An 8,241-nucleotide genomic window follows, 5' to 3' on the forward strand; every position below is an offset into this window, starting at 1 on the left:
GTGTGTATATATATGTGTACATTGATATGTATAGGTATGTATATTTGCGTGTGTGGACATGTATGTATATACATGTGTATGGGGGTGGGTTGGGCCATTTCTTTCGTCTGTTTCCTTGCGCTACCTCGCAAACGCGGGAGACAGCGACAAAGAAAAATAAAATAAATAAAAATGACTGATGTTAGGAACCTTTAACTGTATTTAAGATAAAAAAATGAAAATTGCAAAATACCCTGTGATACAGTTTTTGTGTATCACTTGTGTTTGAGCTTATCACTGGCTTAGTTAGTTTATAATTTTGGGGGAAGGAGGGTGAAAGGCGTGCAAGAAATAGAGTGAATTGGATCAATGTGATATACAGGGCTTGACGTGCTGTCAATGGAATGAACCAGGGCATGTGAAACATCTGGGGTAAACCATGGAAAGTTCTTTGGGGCCTGGATGTGGAAAGGGAGCTGTGGTTTTGGTGCATTATACATGACAGCTAGAGACTAAGTGTGAATCAATGTGGCCTTTGTTGTCTTTTCCCAGCACTACCTCGCTCACATGCGGGGGGAGGGGGTTTTCATTTCATGTGTGGCGGGGAGTGGAAGGGAATGAATAAGGCCAGACAGTATGAATTGTGTATATATGTATATGTCTGTGTGTGTATATATATGTATACGTTGAGATGTATAGGTATGTATGTGTGGATGTGTATGTATATACATGTGTATGTGGGTGGGTTGGGCCATTCTTTCATCTGTTTCCTTGCATGTGCTCGAGGTAGCGCTAGGAAAAGACAAGGCCACATTCGTTCACACTCAGTCTCTAGCTGTCATGTAATAATGCATCGAAACCACAGCTCCCTTTCCACATCCAGGCCTCACAGATGCTTCACAAGCCCTGGTTCAATCCATTGACAGCACGTCAACCATGGTATACCACATTGTTCCAATTCACTCTATTCCTTGCACGCCTTTCACCCCCCCCCCCCCCCGCATGTTCTGGCCCTGATCACTCAAAACCTTTTTCACTCCATCTTTCCACCTCCAATTTGGTCTCCCAATTCTCCTCATTCCCTCCACCTCTGACGCATATATCCTCTTTGTCAATCTTTCCTCACTCATTCTCTCCATGTGACCAAACCAATTCAAAAGACCCTCTTCTGCTCTCTCAACCACACTCTTTTTATTACTGCACCTCTCTCTTACCCTTCCATTACTTACTCGATCAAACCACCTCACACCACATACTGTCCTCAAACATCTCATTTCCAACACATCCACCCTCCTCCGCACAACTCTATCTATACCCCACGCCTCGCAACCATATAACATTGTTGGAACCACTATTCCTTCAAACATACCTATTTTTGCTTTCTGAGATAAAGTTCTCGCCTTCCACACATTCTTCAATTCTCCCAGCACTTTCGCCCCCTCCCCCACCCTGTAACTCACTTCCGCTTCCATGGTTCCATCCGGTGCCAAATCCACTCCCAGATATCTAAAACACTTCGCTTCCTCCAGTTTTTCTCCATTCAAACTTATCTCCCAATTGATTTGTCCCTCAACCCTACTGCATCTAATAACCTTGCTCTTATTCACATTTACTCTCAGCTTTCTCCTGTCACACACTTTACCAAACTCAGTCACAAGCTTCTGCAGTTTCTCACCCGAATCAGCAACCAGCGCTGTATCATCAGCAAACAACTGACTCACTTCCCAAGCCCTCTCATCCACAACAGACTGCACACTTGCACCTCTCTCCAAAACCCTTTGCATTACCTCCTTAACAACCCCATCCATAAAGAAATCAAACAACCTTGGAGACATCACGCACCCCTGCCCAAACTGACATTCACTGGAAACCTATCACTTTCCTCTATTCCTACTCATACACATGCCTTACATCCTCAATAAAAACTTTTCACTGCTTCCAACAACTTGCCTCCCATCATATATTCTTAATACCTTCCATAGAGCATCTCTTATCAACTCGCTATCATATGCCTTCTCCAGATCCATAAATGCTACATACAAATCTATTTGCTTTTCTAAGTATTTCTCACACATATTTCAAAGCAAACACCTGATCCACACATCCTCTACCACTTCTGAAACCACACTGCTCCTCCCCAATCTGATGCTCTGTACATGCTTTCACCCTCTCAATCAATACCCTCCCATATAAATTTCCCAAGAATACTCAACAAACTTATACCTCTGTAATTTGAGCACTCACCTTTGTCCCCTTTGCCTTTGTACAATGGCACTAAGCATGCATTCTGCCAATCCTCAGGCACTTTACCATGAGCCATATATACATTAAATATCCTTAACAACCAGTCAACAACACAGTCATCCCCCCCTCCAACTTTTTTCATAAATTTCACTGCAATAAACCTGAGCCAAGTACCAATTTTATCACCCAACGGGGGTGTATGAACAGCTGGCTTCATTGTGGGCAGACTGCTGGAACTAGGATTCGAACCTATATGCTCGACCCTGGGCGGCTCTTGAATACGTCCCGGTCAGGAAACTCTAACCACTGCACCACAGAAGTCCAACAATGTTATATTAGTTACAACGTTAATTATAGTGGGTCCAGAAGGAAACTAGCCAGGTAACTTGAGTACTACATTCACAGAACAGTGTAAGGAAATTACATGAGACCTTGTCCATAGCTGCCCGCCCTGCGAGGCGCCATTTCCACGATGCAGCCAGCCTTCGCCCATAGTATCTCGCCTCCTGTACCTCACCTAACCTACAGGTCTATATACAAATCCCCCACCCCTCCCACTCAAGATTAACAATCATTTGTGAAATCTTAACACCCCATAAGCATAATCAAACACACAATGGAGTACAATAGAAAATATACAGCAAGGATATATATACGGTACTACAAATGAGGGTTCAACATCGCTTTGTTCAGCGTACAAAAAAAAAAAAAAAAAAAGCCAAACGCTAGGTACTTGAATGTGGTCATTCAGGTAGGCAGGGCGCTTCCTAACTGGCGGAGCCCGCCGCCCTCTCCCAGACCCGCTCGTCTAGCTCACAGGTAACTCTCCATCAGCGAGTTCCTGAGGAGCCTCATTGCCTCTTGCCGAGTCTTCGCCACCCGAAGTCGCTGGCTCCGCTGCTACCGTGGGACGCAGGTGACGAAGACTCCGTCGCGTCGCATTTCCAACTGCCGACCAGCACCACCAGGTAAGTCTTGTTCTATTTCGCCTCCGTGACTTCCTATCCTGTCTCATGCATCGGAGACCAGCAGGTTCTCAATCCTCACACTCATTACTGACGCCCGATTGCATTCTCCTCACAAACACGTACGCCGTCAGTCAAAGCTGCACTCAGGACATGTGAAGTCACCGCCTGCTACACTCTCATGAAGTACCTCACTGTGTCTTCTTCATTTTGCTCCCGTACGGCACCAAAGAACTTCTGCCAGCACAGGGACTTACCGATCCGTGCTGCCTCTGCCACGACCTCGTGACGACCACTCTGCCATACCAAACTGGTTGTCCTGGATCTGTTGCAGTTCACTTGTACACAGCAGGTGAACCCATTGCACCGGGTTCCTTACTTGTCCTGTAGAACAGAGCGTTTCCACGCCCAGAACTTCAGCTTTGAATAGCCTACTTCACACTTCTCGGGCACCGGCGCCCACTCCACGCGCGGGCCTCTACCCCCTGTGGCAAGTGTTACCAGCTCCTGCAATACGTCCAATAGGTGGTCCTCACTTCTTGGATCACTCGGCACTGCCTGAGTCCCCTCACTGGCGTGTGTCTCCCCAAGTGTTGATGTCACGCGGCGCCCTCCCGGCTCACAGTCGTGTCGGCTCCCTTCGCACTGCTGCCAAAGGTTCGTCTAACTCCTGTTATGTGCTGCAGCATGGTCCTCCATTCTTCTCAGCCTTCCATTACTGCCCCGTCGGCGGGCCGTATCACTGTGCCATGTAATCGGTCCAGCGGAAGGAAACTAGCCAGGTAACTTGAGTACTATATTCATCAGATGGCAGTGGAACAGCAATCCCTCACACGAAAACAGCCCGCCCTCACCCTACAGCAGCAGGATGCGTGGCGTCAGCTCCACGCTGCAGCCAACCTTCGCCCAAAGTATCTTACCCCCCGTACCTCACTTTTCATACAGGTCTATACACACATCCCACAGTTATAATATAAAGCAAATGTTGGCCAGCTAGGCCTGATAAGCAAAACATCTGAAAATCTTTAGAATTTGTTGTATACCTTAAAGATTGTGGATGCACAAATTAAAGGTACCAATCTTATGCTGAATTTAGTAATTTTTCCCCACCTGCTTGCCACTTCAGCAAGGTTGTACCAGGAAAATATGACTATGTTTTTAAAGAATAATTCTCACTTGGCTCTACCTTTGCTTCCCTCCTTTAGAAAGTGACAGTACAAATGACGATTTCCATCTCCACACCCATTCAGTCGCTTTCTACAACACACAAGAAATATTTATACATTATACTTTCTCCCTTAACCGTGGTATAATCAATCAATAAACTATTGAAGTGTAAAGAATACACTAACAAATCAAAGTACTGTACACTATATTAAATGACGCTTTATTCATAAAGTATTGGTACACAAAAAAATCAAAATATATTATTTAACATTCATAATCAGAGCACAAGGATAGTATTGCTTGCAAGAAATATCATTCACTATCAGTGCAAATTTGTGAAGCAATAACTATTTCCTTTCTTCACTCACATTACATGTCTTTCATACACACAACTAAAAATCACTTCCTGACATTCTTATGCGAAATCCTCAAAGCTTTAAAAGCTTTCTTACTACATTAATCTCTCCTGGCCTACTTTTATCCCTCTTATCTTTAATCATACTCTCAGATTCTCGCCAATCTCTCATGTCCAATGTGTTCTGAGAAGCAATGAGTTTTCAAACACGCATTTCTAATGACTTTACTTCATATTTTTCTCATGTCTTAGAGCTTTACTCGCTGTTCTCTAATTCTGATATGAAGGTTCGTGCCATGAGCCATGAGGTCTTTGACCTCTGGGGCCTTGAATCCTATTAACCCTGCGTTACTAGCGAGATAAATGCCTTTCACCCTACATAAACCATCTACCTGGTAGGAATAGCATCGGCTCAGCTAGGGGTCTGACCTTTGACCAATTAACAACCTCCACTTGGCATTCATTAACAACCAACCTATTTCATATTGTCTCAGGGAACGTGTTGGACATATCCATTTGGGGCAGTGTTTGCTGACTGGCTACCATGGTTCAGTATCCACGTCTGACCTACGACCTGGTGTATTATAATATGTGCTAACAGCATCTTACAGAATATATGAGTATACCCTACATAATTCAGCATATATGGAGCTTTACCCAAGCCAGATTAATATATGAAAAAAGAATTAAACTGGTATAAAATAAAGAAAATAGATCGAAATTTCTCTACGTGATTACTTACCATTAAAGAGGATGAAATCTTTTTTTGAAGAATTTGCCAGATTCTCAGGTTCCGCAAGGAGGGGGGGGGGGGTTCACAAGGTACACTGCGTATTAGTACTAATGTACTGTATTGTACAATGAAAAGACACTTCCAAGTAAACTGCACACTATTCAAACTTAATGATATTGTCTATTCATTGTATGACAAGAGCGACTGCTCAGATAGAGTTGAAAGGTGAGGCTACGGTGGAATGTGCACTGCCAGTGGACCGATTTGCTTCGCCGTCAGAAGTGGAAGACAGGTGCTATGCCTTCCTCGACCAGCCATAAGTGCTATACTGTGTGCCTTATGAACAGGCTCGAAAATTTCATGAATTTCGACCTGGATGACTGCCTTTGGATAAGTTCATGAGATTTTCGTACTCATATTTTTTACATATCTGTGGCACCTACATGATCAAGCCACTCCAAGATGGTGTCAAACTTTCCCCAATCTTTGTTTTATGGCATGTAACATTCACTGCAGTTTCCTCATCACGGTGCATTTTTAACTCTTGGCATCTGTTAACACAGAAGGTGGGTAATTCCCCCAAAAGGCTCTTACTTCCTCGAGTAGTTAAGAGAAAAAGGCCATTTTTGACCCAAGAAACTTGGCCCTCTAAGGCTATACTTGGTATGTGTATTGTAATATTCCTCGTGAACTTTTTGTCATCATGATAAGTTACCTTTTACTTGCACGCACATTAATGGGCCCTTTTGAAAATTTACCCTTGAAAAAATTCCTGAACAGATGCCTTGCTTTCAGTGTGTCATCACTCATGCCTGAAACATCTGCCACAATGTCCTAGAGTGTCTGATGGTGGTTAACCAGCTGCTTCCTTAGGACGACCTAACCATTCCTCAACATTTTTCAACTTGACTATCAGGAAATCTATGGTGCTAACCATCTGAAAATCTATAATCACATCACTTGTCTTGCACAAGTTTCCAGATATTGCTTGGAGGCCGAGCCTTTACCTCGGAGTATTACAATGGTTCACTTTTATCTACTTCAAAGACTTAAAACTTTTGCCTGAAAGACTGACCACTGCCAATACCACCACTTAGCGCCTCTATTTTCAAGCCCGTCACGCAGTGTTCCTTATTAATTTATGAAGCCATTCAGCACTAGCATGGATCCAAGCCACAGGTAAATGTCAACTCGAACCATGACCTGCAGACTGCACGTACACGCCTCCCACCACTTCCACTCCGCCGTCTCCAGTGTTATTCACTCATTTTTTTTTTCTTTTTTTAGATATAGTTTCTCCTGGGACTTCAAATTTCCTTTCATTTTCTCTCAGCTTTACTAACTGTTCTTAAAGAACCCAGAACTGTTCTCAACAAACTAGAACGTACTATAAAGCCGATCTTAAGCTATCCAGAGGGACACCAGCACCAGTCCACCACTAACATTTCCAAAACATACACCCATGTTTTTCACTTGGCTTCCAATGTATTTCTTGGAAGACGCTTTAAGAGTCCCTTGGACCCGGCATGAAAGCCATAATATATCACGAAATGACTGGAGTGTAGCAAAGGATTGCGAGGGACACAAACAACCACATCCAAGCCCGGCGGTCGACTAGACCGTCTCGGTCCCAAGCCACGGGATGACCCATGGTGGAAAATTTGGCACCTTCGGCACAATTCAGCATCTTGCCAAATTATAGCAAATTTAGAATGAAAAAAAAGGTATATCTGCACAAAGGAAAAACAACATCACTAACGAATCACTGAAAGACGAACTAAAAATTGACATTCCTTCCCCAACACAACGAGCCACAGATGGCGCACAAAGGAAATCAACTTATCTAGCAGCAGTCCAGTAGCACCCTCGACTCATGAAGCATTCCTGACCTATTCCAATTAAATCTCTTCTCCCAGAGAACACAAAAACATACTTATGAGACTACTAAAAAAAACCAACCTCACCTCTAAACAGGAAAGCCACGAAAAAAACACACTAGATCCATCCAATCCAACTGCCCACCTATTCTTCACTCCCACTGATACAGTCATTGCAATTAATACCTTAAAGAGCTCTCCTGCTCCAGGCCCTGACAACATATAGAACTTTAACATAAGACGCAGTGGCCCAGTTGCCAGCCAAGCACTGACATATCTTCAACTCCTGGTTACAAAGTCAAATCCCTAACATCTGGAAACTTGCCAGAGTAATACGAAAACCAAAGCCCTCCAAACCACCTTCCTCTCCTCCTACCACACTGTTTCGCTTCTGTGCTCAGTATCCGAACTCAGTGAAAAGATGGAACACAAAAGAATCAAACACCCCACTCTACCCCACACAGCATGGTTTCAATCCCAAAAATTCTACACACATTGAGCTCACACATATTCTAGATGGATTCAACCAACCACAGCCCCCCTCCCGCACAGTACTAGTGACAACATGCGTTACTAAAAACCACACAATATAGTGCACTGAGAACAATAAACATCTGCCTAGCTACGATGAACCCTCAACACTTACCTTCACAGTGAAAGATCCTCACAAAACAAAACTTTTCGAAAACTAAGAGTCCCTTCTGTTCTTATGATGCTCTTGTAAACATTTAGGAAGCAGGCCACCGGTCGTAGATATGTATGGTCTTGGGTTATGATGAAGCGGTGTTTGTAGTGTTGTTGTGATGGGTGATGTCCAGAGCGTAAGTGGGAGTGTGTGACCCGTGTTTGTCTGGGGTGTGTGGTTTATCATAGGTATATATCTGGTGACTTGGAATTAAGAACCGAGTTGGGAGGTCAGTT

General features: G+C 43.9%; 1 protein-coding gene across 1 annotated transcript in view; it reads right to left on the reverse strand.

Moving 5' to 3' along the window:
* LOC139747138 (nuclear transcription factor Y subunit alpha-like) overlaps nt 1-7,040 on the reverse strand; it is a 211,476-nt gene extending 204,436 nt beyond the window's left edge. Inside the window, exon 1 of the mRNA XM_071659059.1 lies at nt 5,453-7,040. The gene's annotated coding sequence lies outside the window, so the exon portion shown is untranslated. The remainder of the gene's footprint in view (nt 1-5,452) is intronic.
* Nucleotides 7,041-8,241: the final 1,201 nt, after the last annotated feature.

The sequence above is a fragment of the Panulirus ornatus genome, chromosome 67, assembly GCF_036320965.1.
Source record: "Panulirus ornatus isolate Po-2019 chromosome 67, ASM3632096v1, whole genome shotgun sequence".
NCBI lineage: Eukaryota > Metazoa > Arthropoda > Malacostraca > Decapoda > Palinuridae > Panulirus > Panulirus ornatus.